The 24,214-nt window shown below is 33.1% G+C and overlaps 1 long non-coding RNA gene and 1 pseudogene across 5 annotated transcripts; both read right to left on the bottom strand.

Annotated features, from left to right (window-relative positions):
* Positions 1-3,406: 3,406 nt before the first annotated feature.
* On the bottom strand, positions 3,407-7,259 carry LOC147394362 (WAT1-related protein At1g09380-like; annotated as a pseudogene).
* Positions 7,260-16,663: 9,404 nt separating this feature from the next.
* LOC147394361 (uncharacterized) lies at positions 16,664-20,343 on the bottom strand. Of its 5 annotated transcripts, none has more exons than XR_015181426.1 (3): positions 19,739-20,343; positions 18,030-19,330; positions 16,664-17,931 (listed from the first exon to the last, which is right to left on the bottom strand). It is a non-coding gene; the product is annotated as an uncharacterized LOC147394361 (long non-coding RNA). The 5 variants fall into 5 exon arrangements; XR_015181422.1 differs by having other exon boundaries at positions 19,082-19,330; positions 19,739-20,338; XR_015181425.1 differs by having other exon boundaries at positions 19,082-19,167; positions 19,739-20,337.
* Positions 20,344-24,214: the final 3,871 nt, after the last annotated feature.

Genomic DNA, 24,214 nt, shown 5'->3' with positions numbered 1-24,214 from the left:
TTTTTTAAAGAAAATGTGATGGATTGATGTGTGGGTAGATGATGGTTAGAGAAAAGGTGATGGGCTAGGTAGTGGGATAAGGGAAGTGAGATGGATGATGACATATGTCACATTTGATGATCAAAAGAGTGATTGGTTAATATGGATAATGGTTTGTGGGTTAGAGTTATTGATTATGGATATGGTTTGACATGGATAATGGTTTATGGGCTTTGGTGGGTTGAGCTTGAGTTTTAGGAAGGATTTTAAGTTATTTGAAATTGGTTAAGGTCATTTTTTAATGGATTTTTGTGGGTGGGTAGGTTTTAGGGTTTAGGTGATGTGAGATTAAATTTAGGTTAAGTGGGTAAGGTGAGAAAATGTACTTTTGAGAGTTGAGGGTTCGTGGGCTTTGAACATGCTTAGGGTTTTTCCGAATTCGGAGGTGGAGTGGTGAGGGTTATGGAAGGTGATGGGTATCCCAAGTCTCATTTTATATTTATTTATCTTTTTAGGGATTTTTGGAATCATTGGATTGATAAAAATGTCATGTGTTGGCAAATTGAATTTTTTAGGCCTGTTGATGACATTTATTGAAAAATTCGTATTTTTGGTTTTGAGAGCGAGACGGTGAAAGCAGGGGTACACCAAATCTTTTTGGGTCGGCCCACTAGACCCATAAGAGGTCTTAGGGACCCTCAACTTTGATAAAATGCCATATTTTAGCGATTCGGGCTTTTGAGGCCCGTTGACCAATTTTTATTGAAAAATGCTATTTTTGGGTCCTTTCGAGTAGGGATCCCGTTCAAATTGAGATGTCTACACAATGCATTGCAAGGGGGGGGGGGGTAGGGGAGTATGTCATTGTAGACAAAATAAAATAAAATATAGAGTTCTTTCTTAAGTTGTAATTAAAAATCTCAATGGATCACTTGATCAATCAAATGCATGTTCGAGGATTCTCAAACTATGTGATAATCGGTTGCCACAAATTTCATTGTTAATGTAATAATATGTGCAATATATATAAAATGTATTTTTTATATTACTTCCTCTTTTAGACCAAAACACTTATTGTTTCTATAAACTTGATAACATCTCTTTAATGAAATAGAGAGAAACATTTTTTCATTCCTTTTTAGTTAAGTATTTATTCATATAAGTGTCTTTACCTCCCGCAACTCTAATGATAGTGTAGACACCTCATTTTTGCACTCGCCTGATTAATCAACTCGTCAACTCGATCGCAATAGTTCCTAATGATGGATGTTTATTCCAATGCTTTATTTTATTACCAGAAATATTTCAAAAATTCGGATGAGGTATCTCGAACTGATAAAACTGTAGAAACCACGCTACGCTAGGAAAATACGACTCCAAAAGCTTAGAAATCATCATTTTTTAGCCAAAAAGAAGCTTCACGATAAAAATCACTAAAAATTAATCAAATTATCAAAATACCCCTAACATCAAAACAACCCTAGAGCCTACGTTACGATTAGAAAAACCCTTTCGAACAGATAAAATAACAAATCGAAATCAAATAAATCATTTCCCCAATTTTTACAGAATTTGATAAAATTACGAAAATACCCCTCATAAAGTTCACAATCATTTCACACAAGAAATTCCATAAATGACACAAACTAATATTTCCATTGAATTCCTTATGAAAAATCGATTCTAAAACATCCTAGAACATTAAAAATCGACTTAAAACGTGAAAAATCCTTTCCGAGGGTAAAACGGTAATTTCACAATTTTCATAATTAAAAAATTCAAAATTAATAAATAAAATATTAAATAATTAAAGTGAAACATTAATGAAATTAATTTAAAAATTTTGAACTAAAGAAATCGATCAATCGGGCTCTCAAGCAAAATTGTTGAGGGTTCGTGAGATATTTCTTTAAGGACCCCTCCATTTGGGGGTCCAAAGAATTAAAGATATAATAGATGGGGGTTCTCCAAAAATTTAAAGCCAATCAAGCAAGACTAAAGTCAAAATTAAAGTCAATCAAATGAGACTAAAGTCAAAATTAAAGTCAATTAAGCAAGACTAAAGTCAAGATATTAAAAGTCAATCAATTAAGACTAAAGTCAAAATATTAAAAGTCAATCAAATGAGACAAAAGTCAAAACCCTAATAGAGTTCTAATTAAATAATAACTCTATCTAATAGAGTTCTAATTAAAATACAACTCCACCTAAAATAATTCTAATTAAAACACAACTCTAATTAAAAGAACTCTAATTAAACACTAACTCTATCAAAATTAACCCCTAAAAAAATCTATAAATAGAGGTCCCCACACCCTATTTTCGGATCAAATCATAAACCCTAAGAGAAATAGGTCTAAAAGCCCCCTAGCCTCCCATAAACCCTAGTTTTAGAGTCCCAACTCCTTCCCTAACATCCCTCCTTCGAATTTAGCATAAAAAACACCTAAAAGCCCTCTAAAAACACCCCAAAATCCATAACAAACTCGAAGAGTCCAGATAAAAAAAAGGAGATACTTTGCCTCGGAGTTCAGAAATTAAATCCGAAGATAGAACGAAGTAAGGAATACGGTACAAGGAGCAATTTTTATTGGATCTGAGGGAACAAGGTCTTTGCTATCGAAAAGGTATAATTTCTTTTTTATTTATTATCTAGGTTTTTAGCAATGTAACTTCTTTGGGAAGTTAGTAGAGACCGGCTTTGGCTGGGCGGGGTTGGTGCCTAACACCTTCCAACCCCGTAACATGATCCCCGAATTCAGTTTTTTCTGTTCTAGATTAGTTCTTTATCTATTTAGAGTCATTGATCGGTTCCTAGACCATAATAACTAGGTGGCGACTCCCAAACCTCAAGGGTCAAAAGCGGATCCGCGCACCCCGCGGATCGAGGGCGCTTTCAGATAGACCCTATAACATTAGCACCACAGCATGGTATGTGTTCTCTCTTTCCCACATGACATTGACATTAAATCCTAAGCCCCTACTTGATACTAATTATAACGCGTCAAACGAAAATTTGTAGGATTTGAGAATGCTTGATTATTCTTCTGTAAATCATTCCAATTTTAGATCACATTTTTATTTTTTATTTTTGAATTTTGTGATAGTTGTAGGAGACCATTTTTAAATTAAAGATGAGGGTAAAAGGATTTTGCATATTTTGTTTGGCAAAATTGTGAAAATTAGTAATGCAAACTAGCAAATAATGTTTGGCAAGGCATATCTTATTTCCCAAGGTATTAAACTAAAAATTAACCACCCAACACTAGTGAGAGAGTAAGAGAGAGAGAGAGAGAGATATTTCCACACTTAGATAACGTCAATATTCTTTAAAACAAAAAAACAAAAGTAAAATACAATAACTTTTTTTATAATCTTTTATGGAAATTGAAAGGAAAACAAGTTATAAGGTGTAATTCTTGTGTATTTAAACTCCATTTTGAAGATTGTCATTGGAATACACAGGTAATTCCATCTCACTTCCCTTTATTCTTTCCAAGCTCTTCTCATCAACACTGCTTGTTACATTCGTCTCTTTATCCTTACCCCATGGTACAATATAGAGCCCCACAACTATTAAACCAGACCCCAAAGCAATAAAACAAACAATAATTCAATTACTTAATACATAATTTGCATTAAATGGGCTCGAAAAATGAAGAAAAATACGAGGATCAAACGTACCTTCCCACGTAATTTTTTTCATCAAGTATAGCCCAACCAAGTACAACTACTATGATAAGCAATAATAGATTGAACATGGAGACGTAAAGAGGACCTCTCCTCTCGATGCACCATGACATTAGGCCAAATGCAAGTGCCGAATTCACATTTCCCTAAGGTTTTTAATCAAGAAAAATATGAAATTTAACAAAAATTAACAACAAATTATATATGGACTAGACTCAATGATTATGGTCACTGATTTTGATGAAGCTTACGGTGTATATAGCTGCAATGAGCCTAATGTTTGAACCCAAGGACCATGTTTTAATATTATGGTCCACAATTGCTCCAATGGCTCCACATTGAATGCTTGCCATGAAACACACTAAAGCAGTGATTGTGTAAAGAGCTGCAAATGCCTTGCTCGTCTTAGCCTGAAAATAAATAAAATATCAGACAATAATTTTAAGCTTTTTAACCTGGGATTGATCCCATGATATTTATTTTAAAACCATTACACTTAATGGTTGTGATTGATGTCTTGAATCTGGTCGTTGATTGATCATTATGGATATTTTTGGATTTCTGACATCAAATAATGTACATAATCAAACATAGATGTGAGATGGGCCAAAAAACATATACGTTTCCTGGAGATCAGTAAAAAAATTCTAGCAATCCATTTCATCGGAAATCCTTATGAAATATGATCGCATATCAACCATTTGTTTGGAAAGCTTCAAACCTGACTTATGAGGTTAATAGTTTTCCAAGTTCTTTAATTACCCAAATAAAAGAATTTTTTTGCTTACAAAAAAGTAAATCCAAAATTTCACAAAATCCAGATTGATCAAATCCCAATATGTCACGTGTATTAATTCATATATGATCTACAAAAGTACCTGTATTAAGAAAACCTTCAATACACGTGACGTCCTACAATTGGTCAATTCGGAATTTTATAAAAAACTCAAATTGACTCTTCTGTGCGCAAATAAATTATCCACTAATATTCAAATTAAACATGTCAATGGATGGTGTTAGATTTACGCACAAACACTTATCACATATTAACTGTTAAACATTACCTATTAAAAAAAAAAAAGGTTAACCCTTACTTGGATAATGAGCCAAGCTGACCAAGCAAGGCAACTAACAATAACAAACAAAGGGCCCAAAAAACTAGTTCGCTCATTGTTTAGATTTTCCTCTTTCATGCTCTCTGCATACCTCCAATGGATACTTGATTCCCCTATTTTAATGAGGCTTCCTTTGTAGAATGACATTAACATTGCACCATCTACACACAGTATTGTCCCCATCACCTTAGCTTGCCCTATTTTTGTCTTTATCCCCAATGTCTCTATACTACAAAAATCATAATTAAAAAAAAAAATAATAAATAAATAAAAATCACTTCAATGGCACATATGTAAATATATTATGTTCATATCAATTGGTCGATCCTAAAAAAAATTGTTGGAAGATAAAACATGTGGATTAATCTGATTCGTCCAATCTTGATTGGACAGAAACCCAAATATCATACCACATCGATAAATGATGGGGGCACAAATATATGAAACTGATGAAATATAGCTCATGGTGATGATGGATATATAATTGAATTTAGCTATATCCAAATGGGAAGTGAATGCTGGTATTAAATTGTTCAACGCATATGCGATTGTTGGAGACAAATATTGGAGCCCAATAAAATACAAGCACTGATTCATGGTGGCCCTGCACATTTGACCAAATCATTTCTATTAATTTAAATAGAAACCATCAGTATGACATGTATAGAAAACATGATAAAAAAATGTTACAAATTTGCACTAAAGTACATGTTGGAAAAATACGATTTACATATTTTTGTGGAAAAATTATAATATTATTATTGATATACAAACTAAAAATCATCTTTTTAATAGTTTTTTAAAAGTGGAATTGTAAAACAATAAACATTTTCAGGGAAAAACGTTTTTCTTAGAACTCTTTTTCTAAAGAAATATTTTTTCCTATATAATATTTTCTCTCCAATCAAACATACATTGTTAGAGAAACTATAAACTCACCCCAATATGGACGATAAATTTTTTGGAAGAAAATAGATCTAGTGATACTTCGTATTGTTTTCCTACTCAAAGATGTGAAAAAGGGTAAGAGAGTATAATAATAATGATTCAAAAAATCAACCAAAACAAACGAGCTTATGTGAAAAATCTTGTTTGATGGAATGATTATATCCATCCAATTAATCACTCTTCCTAGATGATCAAGGGTGTATATGTAAGATCATAATCAAACGAATAATTATAGAATAAATTATAATAATAATTATCATATTTTTTCTTCTATTTTTTTTTCATGAACTCCATTGAAAAATGATGATAATAATTGAAAAATTACTTGAATTGCTTTGTGAAGTACAAGAGTGTTCCATTGGCTTTTGCCAAGAAAAAGAAGGTCACAACAACAAGTACTCGATAACCTTACTAATACTAAACCATCACCCACTTTTCTCAAAGATAATGCAAAAGCCAATGGACCCACACATTAACATAAAACATTTAGATTAAAAAAAAAAAAAAGAGTGTTGATAATATGACGGACTTGATGCACGCTAACGTGGAAGCATATAACTTATTAAAAAATAAAAAGAGAAATTTCCCTTTCTTGCTTGTTCTCTGCCCATGTATTTATTTTTTTAGATTTCAAATCTTAAAAAAGATCGTTGGGCCCACATTGATTATCACATTGACAATCCAACAACCGAGACATCTAGATTTCATGAAAATATTCATATTAAAAAAAAAATTGTTTTTTGAACTTGATCCATGATATATAAAATAGATGGCTACCGAATACCCGCATTTAAGGATAAAATTCAATGGTGAAAAATAACTGTTTTTTTTTTTTTTTTTTTAAGTTCATATAATTTTATTCTCTATCACCCTATTTTATTGGATCATGATTTTGAATGTCACAAGGTGATCAAATCTGAAAGTTTCTTTTTTTTTTTTATACTAAGGACAGGAGAGAGAAACTCTCTTTTTCTCTTTTTTATTTACTAAGTTATGTGCTTCCAAGTCAAAGCTTGTCAAGTCAATCCACCAAAAGTCCATCATATTATCAACACTCAAAAAGAAAATAACGAAACATAACAAGAGGAAAATTTCATTTATAATATTTTCAAACAAAAAAAAAAAAATGAAAAATTTGAAAGAATCCAATAAGTAATAATGAGTTTTCTACGAAAAGAACTGATAAGACATAATAAGTTGGCTTAAAGTTGATTAAGAGGAAACTATTAAAAAAGGGGAACGTGTGTTTTAAAATTATTAACCCATATACTTTTTACAATATTTATCAAAAAGGGTACTTACCCTCTTTGGTAATAATTAATTTTACCAAAACCAACATTGCTATGGTCATTTAATTGAATTGACCTTTTATACCCCTATTTTTAAATAATCCTTATTAGAAGAAAAAAAGAATTAAAGCTTGTTCATTGTTTGGAATAAATACATATTAAGTAGGGTTGTGATAATCTGACTTATCCACGTGGCATACTCATTCGACACCTCTGACGTGACATGTTCAGGAATCATAGATCTATTCTTCTTGGGATACAAACTGCACTTTTTATGGGGAAGCATAATTTTTTATCTCAAGAAAAGTAAATCTACGATTTTAGAACATGTCATGTCAAGGGTGTCGATTGAGTATGTCACGTGTGTAAGTTAGCTTATCACGATTCTATTAAGTAAGCTCATGATAAGAACATGACTCCATTGGCTCATATTAGCAAACATCCATTATTGAAAGTGACATTTTGACGTCGTGGTGCGCACATAACTGCCTAGAAAAATAAGGCCACAACAATCACTACTTAATACCCTTATTATGCTAAACCATCACTCACTTTCTCAGGTAGTGTACAAGCCTATCAACTCACGTAAGCATAAAATATTTGGATTTTCAAGAAAAGAAAAAAAAAAGAGCCATAAGAGAGGAAAATTCCATTATATATTTTCCAAACAAGGAAAGTGTCCAATAAGAAATAATCAATTTTTTTTCCTTTTCAAGAAGAACGGATTAGATATAAAAAGTTGGCTTCTACTTTAGAACATTTATCCACAATATCAGTATGGCTTCAAAATTACTGGCCCATGCACTTTTTACATTATTTATCCACTGTGATACTTCTTTTTATCAAAATGGGTACTGGTATTTTATGGTCATTGGACAGAATTTACCCTCATACTATTGTCTTGAATTCATACAAAATTACAAATGATCTTTATTCTAGGTCGACGATAATGGTATGATAGTAATATCATGAAAATGGCCATACAATAAGTAATTTTTTTTTTTTTGGGTGAAATTAAATAAGTACTAAAACTGGGTGTAAACCTTTTTTTGATAAATATTTAAAAAAAGAGTTGGGTTCATTAATTTTGACAAAATACTCATTTGAAAGATGTAATATACACATGACTAGATTTGAATGAAAGAAATTAGTGTTGTACACACGAATATTTGAGTGTTCTAAAAATCGGATCAACCCTGTGATTTGATATAAATGTATTCGATTTTTTATTTTTTTTAAATAACCAATGGGTGGCGTTTGGAACATGGATTGTTCATACATTGAATAGCCAAATTTCCAATATGATCATATCAATTTGATTTTCAAGAAATTGATCTAGGGGTATCAATGGTCAATTTCGATTTGATTCAAAAAATAATCATAGTCCAAACCGTTAAATTTAAAATTTCTCATATCTGATTCTTATAGGTTTGGATTCTCAAATGGATGGAATCAAAATTTCTCCTTGACACCCTACATTGATCTACTTGCAGTGTATCCATCAACTCTAAAATTCTTAATAATCGAAACAAAATAAATCTTGACTCGAATGTCCAATTAATCAAGTCGCGCGACTCGACAACTCAAGACTAATGTCTCTAAATCAAATTTATATATATATATAGCACAACTCAAACCCAATTTAAAAGACGAGTTAAACTCGAAACTCAATTGAATCGACTCGTAGAATATGCTAAAATCCTAGGTGGCGCATGTTAGCGAATCAAAACTTAACAAGAAGATGAAACTCATCATCATCATCGTTATTATAATCAAGAAATAACTCAAAAAAAAAAAAAGTATGATTTATAATACCACTCAAAGAAAAAAAAAAAAATTATGAATAATGGGGTAGTCGAATTTGTTGATTTTCGGGTATGAAGATATGAAATAGAATACATCATATCAAGCTGACATATCACTTGGTTGTATAACTATTCTTCTAAGTAAGTGTCGTAAAGAATTAGAAGGTATCAGATACTCTGATGTGTGTTTTGATTCAAATTCTGATTTAAAATATTTGAAATGACAAAATGTCATCCAACTCATTCCGATGGGATAATAGATTTCTTAGAAATTAGTGATACCTCCTTACTTTTTGCAGAAGATGAAATGCTGGCCCCCTATTATGTTCCATGATCCTTATTAGGTCGGTGAGAAATCATTCAAAATATAGTTGGATCTTCCCCACCCCCACCCACACACCAAAAAAAAAAAAAAAACTATAATTAATTTTGAGAGCTTCTATTAACACACCGATTTTTTTACTTATAACATACCAGGTAAAAGAAAGAGAATGCATGAAATGGCTTTTTCCTCAAGTTAATCCAATGGAAGAAAACATGGTATGAGACTTACATGGAATCCGCCAAGATTTTCTTATTAAGGATATTTATTCTTGAAAAAGAGTTTTCTAGGCTTGGAACTCTTCATTAAACATTAAAAATTAAAAATAAAATAAAAAAGAGAGAAAAACATCTCTTGTAAACCTTACCCTGAAAGTTTATTCTTTTAAGAACATTCTTTGGGAAAATTTGATATATATATAGGCCTTAAGAACACCCCCCCACCAACCAAAAAACAAAAAAAAAAAAAAAAAAAACGAGAAGAAGAAGACAGATTAGAAATAGAAAATTCTTATACATCTAATCTAGACAATCTAAGAAATAACTCTTATGTTTTTTATTTTTCTATTAGAAAAAACAAAATTAGTGATCACTGATTAGAAGGTGAAGATGGGTTTTGAATGAAGATTTTAGTATCAATAATCATAGACTTTAACCAACCAATCAATCTTGCACCTTCAAAGGAATGATCTCAGGGTAAATTACTATTTCGTGAGTTGAAAATTAATTACTTACGATTCCAGCTAACTGTTCATTTTAATTATCAAAACATGAATGATCACGTTTTCCTTAAAAAAAAATCAGAGTAATAACGAATTCTCCAGTTTTAAAGTGATTATTTCACAGGTTTAAATTGATAATTTCGCAAGTTTAAAGTCACTTTAAACCTATGACATAATCACTTTAAAAATCACCGAATTTGTTATCGTTCATGTTTTGGGCTCTTATTACTTGATAGAAAAAGAAAATGGTTCTATTGTAATTTAACAATATTAAATTGGAACACCTCCAATATGTCTTTTTTTTTTATATATAGGCATAATACATGAAAATCTTGGGTTAGATATCATGAATATTGTGCATCAAATATTCAATCTGGGTTGATGGAACTTTAATTATAAAAAAGTTTTGTAAATCAACGATGAATATGAAATTTGGGTGTTTTGGCAGCATTGGCTTCAGATTGAAAATCCTAGGATTAGGCAGGCTATTATTCTCAAATACAATGAAACTCTATCATCTAAAATACGTGGATCGATATAAGTTTAGCCAAATCACGTAAATCTTATAATTCTGAATTATTCATCACTTACATATATTTTAGTGATCTGCACTTAAAAATAAAGGGGACAATTAAAGGACACCATTATCTCCACATATACCCATTAAATCAAAACTTCATTGATTGAAACGTCCACTAATTAACCATGATATTGACAACAATCACTCATGAAAATCCAATTATTCAAGGCCTCTACTGTAGAAAATGATTTTCTTGCATGGTGAGTTGGGGCCAACTTACTATAGAATTCGAGCACGTAATCGCGTCGTCGCATGTTTCACTAGTGCTTTCTTAGTCGTCCACTACAAGCAACAAGAAATTATTATTAAAGATGACATTGAACGTCACATTCAATGTTGGACTCTATTTTGGAAAAAAGTAATGGAAACAATTAAAGATGACATTTAACTTCCAACCAATGTTGGTACCTATCATGGAAATAAGTCGTGGATTGCAAAAACTATGAAGTAGGCTAGAAAATGGATAGTAGAAATCCTAATTGGAAAAATTGGATATTATTCGAATATTTTTGGATTTTGATATTATTTCAACATTTGAAATATTTTTGGATACAGATTCAGATATTGATGCATTTGATTCGGTAATATTCGATCTGATTTCTTAATAAAATTAATATATTTATTATACATTATATTTGATAAAAAAGAAATCTCTCGATGTTGCATCTCTTCAATTGCAACTCTATAGTCTCTACCATCATCTTCACGGTTTAGGGTTTGTGTGTTTTGAATCAGGATTTAGATCATCTTCTCCGAGGGACGACAATCGATTATATATCTTTCTCAATAAATAGCATCTCTCTCTCTCTAATGTTCAATGTGCGAGCCATAAAGCTCTATCTTTGTCTGTCTCTCTCTGACCTTCAATCTGTGAGCCATAAACCTCCTATTTATTCTATAAAAAAAAATCCACCATTTCCAAGCATATCAACTCAGGTGACGTCACAACAATCACACTAGGTACATGATCTTGTTCTCTCTCTACATCTCTCATTATCTCCTCTGTAACATTTACTAAATAACAATTGATTTCTTTTTTAAAAATCATCACCCTCAACCAATGTTTTCAATATCAAATCCCATGTTTTTCTACTTCCCCCTAATAGCTAGACTTATCCAATACCAGCTACAGTTAAGGCAAGTTGTAACAGATCATGAGCTGTGTAAAAAAGTCATGTGAGAGTCTGTTATTTTAACTGTTAGAGTTGTTAGGTTACAGTTGTTATTGTAACTTGTTTAGCTATATATATAATGGTAGTTCTCTCTTGTTTCTCATTATTGAGAACAGAGATTTCCAATTCACTTTCTATCTTGGTATCAGAGCAAGGTTAGGATTTCTTTCTCTCCATTTTTTCCTTCGATCCAATCATGACTTCCGCCAGCTCTCAATCTTCTTCTACTTCTAGTTCGATTGGTTCTGGTTCAATGGCATCTGTTCCTACTCAACAGATGTTCAACCATTCTTTACCTGTGAAGCTTGATCGATCCAACTACATCCTATGGAGATCTCAAATTGACAATGTTATCTTTGCCAATGGATTCGAAGATTTCATAGAAGGAACCTCTGTTTGTCCAGCACAGGAGTTAGATTCTGGAGAGATCAACCCTGCTTTCATCACATGGAGAAGACAAGATCGCACTATTTTGAGTTGGATTTACTCTTCTCTCACCCCAGGAATTATGGCTCAGATCATTGGCCATACCACCTCACACTCTGCCTGGGTTGCTTTGGAGAGAATTTTCTCTTCTTCTTCAAGAGCTCGAATCATGCAACTTCACTTAGAATTGCAGAATTCCAAGAAAGGATCTCAGAACATGATTGACTACATCATGAAAGTCAAAGGAGCTTCAGATAATCTTGCTGCCATTGGAGAACCTGTATCTGAGTAAGATCAGATATTAAATCTTCTAGGCGGGCTTGGTACTGATTATAATGCAGTAGTCACTGTAATAAATACAAGAGATGATCGAATTTCTTTTGAAGCTGTCCACAGCATGTTGTTATCCTTTGAGCATTGTCTTGAGCAACAAAACTCAATTGAGAATGGCTCAAACATGTCTGCTAATTTTGCTTCATCCTCTAACAATAGAGGTGGTGGAAGAAAAAGCTATGGTGGCCGTAGTCAAGGAACTGCACAAGGTCACAATGGATAGGGATATTACAATAGAAGTCGTGGTCGTGGAGGTAGAACTGCACAAGGTGGAAGAGGAACCTTCAGTTCTAATGATAAACCTCAATGCCAATTATGTGGCAAATTTGGACATACTGTCCATGTTTGTTATCACCGGTTTGATATTTCTTTACAAGGAGGTCAGAATGACAACTCCCACTCTCCAGGAAATACAGGAACAATGCTTGCTATGATTGCTTCGTCAAATGTAGCTGCAGATGAGAACTGGTTCCTTGATTCAGGTGCCAGTCATCACTTGACTCCAAACCCAGCCAATCTCAACAATGCTAAAGCCTACACAGGAAGTGATCGTGTGACTATTGGGAATGGTAAGCAACTTTCCATCTCTAATCTTGGCTCATCAGATCTTGTCTCTAGTACACATTCTTTCCAGCTCAAGAAAGTTTTTCATGTGCCTTTCATCTCAGCAAACTTGATTAGTGTGGCTAAGTTTGGTTCGGATAACAATGCTTTAATAGAATTTCACTCTAATTCTTTCTTTGTGAAGGATTAATATACGAAGAAGGTTCTTGCTCAAGGCAAACTTGAGAATGGACTATACAGGTTTCCTGTTGCAGGCACGAAGAGAGCCTTTGTCAGTACTAAGAATAATCATCACAGCAACGTTTCTAATTCTAGTTCTTTCACAAATAAAACTGAGCTATGGCATTGTAGATTAGGCCATGCTAGTTCTGATATTGTAACCAGGATTTTACATACTTGTAGCATTTCAGCTTCCAATAATACACATTCAATTTATTCTTCATGTCAATTAGCCAAGAGTCACAGATTGTCTTTATCTCTTTCTTCTTCTCGTGCATCAAAACCATTAGAACTGATCTATATGGACATTTGGGGTCCTGCTCCTATCATATCTACTCTTGGTGCAAAATATTTCATCTTGTTTGTTGATGATTATTCTAGATTCACGTGGTTTTTCCTACTACAGTCTAAAGATCAAGCTTTACCTGTTTTTAAGCAATACAAATTGCAGGTTGAGAGACATTTCGAAACCAAGATCAAGTGTCTACAATCTGATAATGGAGGGGAGTTTAAGTCTTTTCTCCCTTTTCTGAAATCTGATGGCATTATTCACAGGTTTACTTGTCCCTATACATCATCACAAAATGGTCGAGTCGAACGGAAGCATAGACATGTTGTTGAGACTGGATTAGCTTTGTTGGCTTATGCTTCTATGCCAATGAAGTTTTGGCAGTATGCCTTCCAAACAGCAGTGTTTCTTATCAATAGAATGCCAAACAAAGTGTTAAAGTTTGATAATCCTTACTCTATACTTTTTCACAAGCAACCTAATTATAAGGTTTTTCGTGTTTTTGGTTGTTTATGTTATCCTTTCATTAGACCATATAACAATCATAAGCTACAATATAGGTCAGTAAAATGCATATTTCTTGGCTATAGTTCTACTCAAAAAGGAATCTTATGTCTTGATAATATGTCTGGCCAAGTTTATGTTACTCCTCATGTTATCTTTGATGAATCTGTGTATCCTCTGGCTCTGAAAAACACACCAATATCACCAGAAAATACTGATAGAGAGTCTTTTCCTCCTGCTTTTATTTCCCTCCCATCTGATAAAAATCAACGAATCGTCACTCCTCCACCTTCTCCTCAGCTTACTATTCTTGAGTCTTCACCCTCTATTCAGCTTCCAATTGCTGAACCATTACCATCTACTGTTGCCTCTCCTAGGTCTATTGCTTCTCCTAATTCTACAGATCCAATTCCGGGCATCTCTGTTGTTCCAACATAAAGAATGACTACCAGGGCTATGCATGGAATTACTAAACAGAAGAAAATTTTTGATCTTGCAGCAACTAAAACAGTAGAACCAACGACTCTAAAGCAAGCTCTCAAAGACCCCAATTGGATAGAAGCAATGAAGATTGAGTTGGCTGCTTTGCACAACAACAATACCTGGGAGCTTGTTGATCAACCATTCGGGACAAATCTAATTGGCTACAAATGGGTATATAAACTCAAATACAGACCAGATGGAAGTATAGAAAGACACAAAGCTCGACTCGTAGCTAAGGGGTTTACTCAAACTCATGGCCTCGATTATTTTGAAACATTCAGTCCTGTGGTTAAAGCTGCAACAATCCGAATAATACTCACTATTGCTCTCAGTTCTGGCTGGATAATACGGCAACTTGATGTTCATAATGCCTTTTTAAATGGAGAGCTCGAAGAGCAAGTTTTTATGGCACAACCACCTGGGTTTTCTGAGTCTCAATTTCCAGATTAGGTTTGCATATTAAATAAGGCTTTGTATGGTCTTAAACAAGCCCCAAGGGCTTGGTTCACAAGATTCAGCTCCGCTCTTCTCCAATGGGGCTTTACTTCATCAAGGACAGACAGCTCCATGTTTCTTTACTTTGATAAGGTCTCCACTTTGGTAGTTTTAGTGTATGTGGATGATATTATAGTCTCAGGAAATTCACCCACAATGATTCATACTTTGATAGCAAAACTAAATTCTGTCTTTGCCTTACGGGACTTGGGTAATCTCCCTTATTTTCTGGGAATAGAAGTCTCCTATGATGAAGGATCTATGCACTTGAGTCAAACAAAATATATTTCTGATCTTCTCCATAGGACAGACATGTATGACAGCAAGCCAGCAAAAACTCCAGGGGCTATAGGGAAGCATTTGTCTAAGTTTGATGGTGAACTTATGAAAGATATGACTCTGTATAGAAGTGTTGTAGGAGCTTTACAATATGTCACCATGACATGTCCAGACTTAGCTTTTGCTGTCAACAAAGCTTGTCAATTTATGCAACAACCAACTTTGGCTCACTGGCTCTCCGTAAAACGAATCTTACGTTATCTTAGAGGGACAATGGCTGATGGACTTTTGTTACAGTCCTCTAGTGAACTTTTGATTGAAGCTTTCACTGATGCAGATTGGGGTACACAACCAGATGATCGCCGAAGTTCGAGTGGTTACTTAGTCTATCTTGGCAATAATCTGGTGTCTTGGTCAACCTCAAAACAGAAGGTTGTATCAAGAAGCAGTGCTGAATCAGAATACAGAGGTCTTGCCATTGCCACTGCAGAAATTGTGTGGACACAAGCTTTGTTGAAGGAGTTGTGTATTCCACTTTATCAAATACCAATTCTCTGGTATGATAACATCAGTGCATGCTATATGGCCAAAAATTCAGTGTTTCATGCAAGAACAAAACACATTGAGATTGATCTTCATTTCATCAGGGATTAGGTTCTACAAAACAAAGTTCAACTGCAATTTGTTCCAAGTGAAGATCAACTTGCTGATTTATTAACTAAGCATCTTACAAGCTCAAGGTTTCTGCGTTTAAGATCTCAAATGTGCATTGTCCCTTGACCCTTTCGCTTGAGGGGGGATGATAGCCAGACTTGTCCAATACCAACTACAGTTAAGGCAGTTGTAACAGATCATGAGCTGTGTAACAAAGTCATGTGAGAGTCTGTTATTTTAACTGTTAGAGTTGTTAAGTTACAGCTGTTATTGTAACTTGTTTAGCTATATATATAATGGTAGTTCTCTCTTGTTTCTCATTATTGAGAACAGAGATTTCCAATTCACTTTCTGTCTCCCCCAATGTTTTATCTTCTACTGAGGTTTGAGGGATGAATTAGATTGAAGATGGTTGGTTTTGAGAGAAAAAAAAAAGTTAGGATTTTTAATAGCAAGATTGAAGACATGGGTATTTGATGAAGACTTGAGTACACTATGTGAAAAAAGCCCATATTTGACGGTCTTAGCCCGTCAAATTTTGAGAAATTTGACGGATCTTCCCATCAAATATGCCCATCAAATATTCTCTTGTAGAATTTTTTTTTTGACAGCTCTGGACTATCAAATTATTGGAGAATGGACTTAAAAAAAAAATCCATAGAATATGGCCGTCGAATATGGAGGTTTAACAAGCAATAGGACGGTCATCTAATTCACCAATCACAATAAATGAAATAATAATAAAAAAAATCAAAAAAATAACAAACAAAATAAAAATCATAAAACAAGCTCCAAATTAAACTAAACAACTCAAAATTCATATTATATATTCAACTTTCATTACTAAACAAGCTTTAATTGAAGCAATTGGGCAATTAGAAATGAAATTACGTCACATAATTGTTTAGAAATAATTAGAAGCAAATGGTCGTGATGCCCTTGATCTCTTCTAGCTCTCTCCGTTTTATTATGTCCTTTTACTTTCCTCAAGGTTTGGATTTCCCCCACATTACTACTATTCTGAAAGAAATCCTAATAGCGCTCTCATACCTATACGGAAAATGTTTGGTATATCGAAATATCAACCCAAAGTAATAGAATAACATTGTTAGATTTTATTCACAAATGTTAAAAAATAAGAAATATGTTACCAAAAGTGCTAGAATATGATTCTATGTTAAGAGTGGCCTAAAGTACTACAATGGATCTATGTTGGGAGTGTGAGAATAATCAAAATGTAGAAATTGAACTATACTAACCTTATTGAAGGAAAGTCTTAAGTGAGACTGCAAGAACAAGTTACTTGAGAATAACAAATAGTCCAAATCCAATTTCAAGAAATCTAAGAAACAGGATCTTCGCCTAATCAATAAATGTCCAAATTAATTAACATTGGCATATACAAATTCTTCACGAATTCAAGAAAAATAATTGTTAAAATTTTGAACCTGAATGGACTGAGATATCTAATACATTCCTTCAACTAACCTGGCACCAAAGTGTCTCCACTGGAACCCATATATGGGTCCTAGATCGCCCTCTTCCCTGTCTACCAAATCAATACTGAGAGAGAGTGTGAGAAAAAAAAAAGGTGCTAGATTTGTAATACCAAACTAGTGCCTTAAAATTGTTAATCAATGTGGGATAGCTCAAGTAGTTGCTTGTCAAGGTAGTCTCTGGAGGCATTGCAATCCCAAGAGAATATAATTGTATAAAATTCATTTTTATGATCTTAAAAACAAAAATAGTGTAAAGAGGAAGTCGAATAATTTTCATCGTAAAAGTAAAATAAATGAAAAATAAGCTCATGACAAGATAGATCTTATGGGTTCAATACAAATGGGCTAAAGAACCAATAGGAAATATTATTGCTAAGAGTGGAACTAAAAACTATAAATTTGACCTATTTTCATTCCTTTTCTAAATCTTGGAGTTTTATTAGACCCCATCTAGAAACTAGTTATAGAGATTGTAACATGTAGCAAGTGGATAAGAAAAATCTTAAAAGAGAATTGATAACTTAGTTGTAAGAAGTGGAAAAGATTTGCACAAATTAAACCGCATCTGAGGAAGTAAACAAGAAAACAGAAGTAAAATCAGCATTTTTACTAGCCATAAATATTTGCACAAAAATAGAATCAACAAATTGTATGACCCTATACCAGTCAATAGTGATAGACACTGAATGGTGTCCAGACATAACAGCAAGTCAAGTTTCAAAGACCCAAATGACTGAAGCTTTAGATTCATTGAGACGTTATGCACATCCAAATAAAACCAACTGATCATGATGATTCAAACCAGTACTATTTAGGTAAATCATAGAGAAGAGATAATAAGAAGTATCAAACGTGGAATTATGGACTCCACCAGAAGTATCAAACGTTGAATTATGGACAATCCAGAAAATGATCCTAAGGTTATTTATTCCTGTTTGGGCAGAGACTTATGTAACAAGGTCACTCCATTTTCTTATAACTTTCCATGTCTAAAACCCTATCATACATGTCAGAATATTAGACACACGGAGACACATTTTCTTCAAAAAACAATCTTAGCTAACCAAATATTTTGTTTTCAACTAGTATCTATGTATTTTTTTCTTTTGGTATGATTTTCAATGTATATAAGCCTATTTAAACACACTAGATATGACTTAACGTGAACTAATTTTTAAAAAAATCATATATGCTTATCACAAGGAATAAACCATATGACATGACAGTGTATCATGTTTACAAGCTCAGTCAGCCTAACGCTTTGTATCAGTGTTGGACACTGCACATGTGTCTTAGGAGATGGTGCATTTGGAAGCAGCCTCTTTTGTGCTTCAAAATTCACACCCTCCCACAAAGGACCATAAGAGAGCATTTTTTCAATTTTCCCTGCAGGAGGGGGAGTGCATAGGGGGGCAGGGGAAATTGTTCTTCCTCGCCCCTCCCATGACTTGTGGAACTTCAAATCCTGCCTCTGTCCTAATCATGCTGGAAATCCTTCCATTTTAGGCACAATTTGTTGAATCAATATGAAATTCGTTATATAGATTTTAGTTTGAAACCATCAGCAGAAGAGTGACAAAGGTCCAAGCAATATTCAAATGCACAATAAGGTTCACAAATTTCATCATTATTTTGGTAGTAAATTAACATAAATATATTCAAGAAGCTTTTTTAAATAAAACTAACTAAGCCACTGATTATTTCGATCCACATACCTCAGATTTGTCATCATGAAAGGCTCCGATCTTGAATCTTTTTTTCCACCTCAAAATACATTTCAAAAGAGTAGCTGCCAAAGAAACTCCAGTACTAATGCTCAAGTCAAGAAGTGGAATTATGATTTTTAAATTGGAAATTGAACAAATAATTAAGTACCTAAAACATGCTTAAACATACGTATTTATATTTTATAGGCTTTCGGCCCTCATCCTTACTGAGACCAAACATTCAAGTGATTTTTTCACCTATTACTTCATTATATTAGTAGCTAGCAGCTGACCATTCTAATCATAAGGTTGCGATCACATATTTTACAGAAGGAAATTTTAATTTAAATGGTTGAAACTCAAATCAAATGAGTTTAACTCAAACTACTTCAATCTTTAGTGGATTAATGGAAGAACAAAAGTCCTAACAATATCAAAACACTCAGATCTATAAAATCTTTGGGATCTATAATCAAATGTTTATCTGTTCTTAGATTTTTCTTCATGAAGCAAAATAAATACATTTGGAAAATAAAAAAATCAAAACTAATATATTTTGTGAAATTGGGAACCCTAGATTTCATCTTCAACAATTTGAACAGGGTTATGGATCTACCAATAAGAGAGAGCGAGAGAGAGAGAGAGAGAGAAGAGAGATAGACTCACCTTAAAAATCAACAGAGAAATTTCAAGAGGTTAATGGCTTCTTCTTCACTCCATCTTTCCAATGTTGAGAGATCGAGAGATAACTTCGACAAATCAGAGAGAGAGAGAGAGAGAGAGAGAGAGAAAGAGAGAGAGTGAGTGAGTGATCAAATACAGAGAGAGATCGAGGGTGAGATGAGATCGAGAAAGATCGATCGAGAGCAACACACAAAGTGAGAGAGAGAGAGAGAGGGAGTGAGAGTTGAAATCGCAGCAGAATGGGTTTAATGGGAGAAAAATCATGAAATTCGTGGTCCAATGACCGCGGAATTTGAGTCGTAAAATTCGTCAGGCCTTGTCTAACAAATTTTTTTTGTCAAATTTTGTGGTTTTCATGTAGTGGTATTGTGGTCATTTCGTTTATCGGATTGGGTATTTTTCGAATATCCAATAAACTTATCGATTTCAATTTCGATTAGAATTTCAGATATCCGATCGAATTCAAATTCAGATACACCTCCATCCAATTCTATTGGTATCTGTTGACAACCATGCCATGGAGGCACCTGAGTCCATGTAGTAGAAGATGAGAAAACATCGTCACATTATACAAAACTAAAAGGTGGCATGTGCAAACTTTCATGTATCATAAGTTTTTTCTTTTCTTGTAATTTAAAATATTATGAAGATTACATAATAAAAAAGATATTTTGTAATTTTAAAAACTAGCTGACCAAATTATAGGGTAGTGGGATTGCTACTTTCTTAGTTTTTGACCAAAATGAAACAGTTGTGAGATCCTAATTTTGATGTCGAACCACTTTTATTAGGCTTTCTCTCATTATAATCTTAAAGACATGTGGGCACATAAGCCATATAATAGGTAGTAATTAATTTGATACCCTACATTACCACAGTCTCTCTCTCTCACTGGCCCATTGATGAGGCGTAACAGAAGGAACAAGAGTCGGCTTTGGTCGTGATCTTTAGCCCAAATAGGTAGAGTTGTGCATGATTTTTTTTTATTAAGTCCAAAAATTAACTTGGTTCACTCTTTGACCCAAATCCATTACTGGGGCCGAGCTTGAGGTTGGACAACTTAAGCTCGATAGGGGGCTGACCTAAGGTAGCCCACCTCTTTAGGGTTGGGTTAAATTCAACCAAGTCCGGCCTGAATCCATCCATTGACACAGCTCTACATGTACCTCTATTTGAAATGTTCCTCGCTCTATACCATAATTTTATACCTCATCAACTCGGCCAAGTCCACTCATTTTCAATAGTATTTTGAGATGAGCGCAGTGGACATTCAAGGAAGACCCGATGCTCCATAGCCATGTACCACATGGTATTAGCAATAGCATATTAGATATATAGAAGGTAAATAATAGCTTATTTAGTGATGTTTTAGATTATTTCCTTGAAAAGATTAGGATAAAAATTAGATTCGATATACAAATATTGATTATTTTTCAATTTAATTAGAATTATTCTTAGGGTATAGTTGATATGTATCAGATTAAGATTGATTCATGATTGATTTTTTATTAGAGTTAAAAAAAATTATAAAAAAACCTAATCTAACCAAATGCATTGTGATATAAGAACATTATGGAGGAGCCGCAGTTTGCTAAGTTACTGTCAATCTTTGAGTATTGATACCACGACCTGGATTCAATGCCTACTTTTACCTATTAATTATTGCCGCCACTATTCTCACTTACCTAGCAAATCAGAAATTTTTTTTTTTTTTAAAAACGGTGTCGTCAGCAGAGAATACTCGTAAAAAAAAATATTATTTTTAAAGTAAATTAATATTTTTAATGAGAGATGATACTAGATTATTATAAATAACAATGGGCTATCAAAGAAAAATTAACATGATACATTGGAGTTTCTTAAATGGGACCCACTTGAGTGATGTTGCTAAGGGGCCACAGGGGTTCTGTTGGATCTCTATCCTTTTCATGAAAAAAAAAAAAAAAAAAAGAATGGAGAAAAGTGAGGTGTCTGTCAACCATAACATTTTCACTTTTTTGTTGATTTTATATAACGCTTGTAACCCTATATAGACAAAATAAAAAGGTGTAACGGCTATCAAAACCAGAGAGATAAAGAAAGAATTTTATATTTATCAGTGGGAATAAAAGCTAGTATATTATGGACTTTTCGGATTGGCTCCCTGGGTAAGGAGGGATATTTGAGATGCCTCCCTTAGATTAGAAGAAAATTTAAATTTGGACTTGATCTAATTAAAAGTCTAAAGGAAAGTAGTCTTGATTCTGTTCACCCCGTAGTTGTGTAGCTACATGACTATCTACTATTTTTTTTCTTACTATGTGGCATTCTTTTTCAATGCATTTGGTCTATTATTATATTTTTGGCCAGTCCTTGGTAAACTTATATGCCAAAATTTTCATCGATTTTTTTTTATTTCTATTGAATCCAAGTATTGAAACTCACACAAGGGTATATAATGCCAACGCCGTGAAAAATAAATAAATAAAATGGTCGAATCTAATAGTCAAAAATCACCAATTCGGGTTCTTTTGTTGTTTAGGTCTACCAAGGGTGGGTTAAACATACATGGCCCAATGGAAATTCGCCCACGCCGAACTTTTGATATAAGGCTTTGATGATGATAAAGATATACAAATCACACAAACTATTGCTTAACAAAATGTGTGAGATGATAGAGAAACTTTTCGAGAGATAATTAAAAATACACAAATTTGGACAAAAAACGTAACTTGACTTCATGTAAGGAAGGTCAACCATTAAAACTAATTTCTTGGATAACTAATAAAAATAGGGATTGACTAGCTGCCACCGCTCATTACCAATTGCACTCCATCACTTAAAAATTTGCCTTTGCAATGCATTTGGATGATTACACTCCAAAAATAATATAAAAAATATTGCACTCCTCTTATTCTTCTTTGTCCCTTGTAATCACCATTTATCCAAATTGATAAATCAAGGAATGGTTGGTTTTGACGATTTTAAAGTTATTGTGAGGCTTAAGAAACTTGTTGGAATCCATCTTGACACTTCGAGTTGATCAATAATTGTAGAATTTCAAGAGATAAAATCCAAGTATAACCTTTTATCGATGTCTAAACATAGTCTAAATAGATATTGAAAAACACATACCATCAAGGGTTCAAATGGTGCCAAAGGAAACATGAGCAAAGTCAATCAGAAGGAATAGAGCATAAACATAGAAGAAGCCATGGAAACATGGAAAAACTCTTAAATCATAACATTACCATAATGAAATGCAATTAATAAGTTAAAATCGAGATTTTGAGAAAAATATATTTTTTTTAAATGTTAGAGTGCAACCAACAACTAGTGGTGTGCAAGTAGTCGACCCGATTTTTATTTTTTTGAGAAAAAGGAGGAATAGCCTCTATCATGATTTTAAAAAGTTTCCCAAGACCAAGATAATTGACTTGTTCAGATAACTCGTCCAACACATTCCAGTATCACACATGAACAAGACGAGACAAGAATTAGAGTTCAAATATCACGATCTCTATATATGCATATTTTATCTAAAAAAATATGTGATTATTTTTTTATTTTTAATATTACAATTGGTTTGAAATATACCTTCTTTTAATGTTATTAAATGAAAATTTTATAATTATATGTAATTTATGTACAAACAGATTTTTGCACTTTTAATAAAGATGTAACAATAAAAGGGGGATTAAAGCATATTGAAAACAGTGGCAAAAATATTGTTAAAATTCTCTAATAAAAGCATATTGGCCTAACCAAATCGGTGAACTAAGGTCTAACCATGATCCAACCATTGATTTAAATAATTTGAAAAAATTATAAATTTATAGAACTCCAGGGTTGTCGAGATAATATTTTTCAATGTATGATGCAAAAGATACAATTGAGGCACCTTCTATAAATAATTATTAAACTACTTTATAAATAATAATATAAGCATCTTAATAAAAATAAAAATAAGAAAATGAAAAATAAAAGTGCAGGATTCCTTCACTCAAAAATACAAGATCCCAACAATAAAATACGAAAAACTCAAATAATTGAGATTTGAATTGTGATAATCTAACTACCCAACCTGGGAAACTCAATCGACTACCCTGATGTGGCAAGTTTGAAAACCGTAGATATAGGCTCCTTGAGATACATGACTGCACTTTCTCATAAAAAATGTATCTCGAGGGAATCATGTATCCCAAGGAGCACAATCAGTCAGGCAATCAATTGAGTATGCCACATGGGATAGTCAAATTATCACAACTCTTGAGATTTATCCCATAGGCTTAAAGTAGAGTTTACCGACTATCCTCTCATGTGGTTAAGGGATTAAAAAGAAAAGGTAATAAAATTGCAAAGGTATCATTGAAAAAAGGGTAGAAGAGTAAATATAACAAAATTGAAAATCTTATTAAAAAAGGGGGAAAGAAAAAAAATATATTCATCAAAATAAGTGCGAGATTGAATTGTGGGGAC

Source organism: Akebia trifoliata, chromosome 9 (assembly GCF_017979445.1).
Source record: "Akebia trifoliata isolate Shusen 1 chromosome 9, ASM1797944v1, whole genome shotgun sequence".
NCBI lineage: Eukaryota > Viridiplantae > Streptophyta > Magnoliopsida > Ranunculales > Lardizabalaceae > Akebia > Akebia trifoliata.
This window is presented reverse-complemented; position numbering and strand designations above follow the sequence as displayed.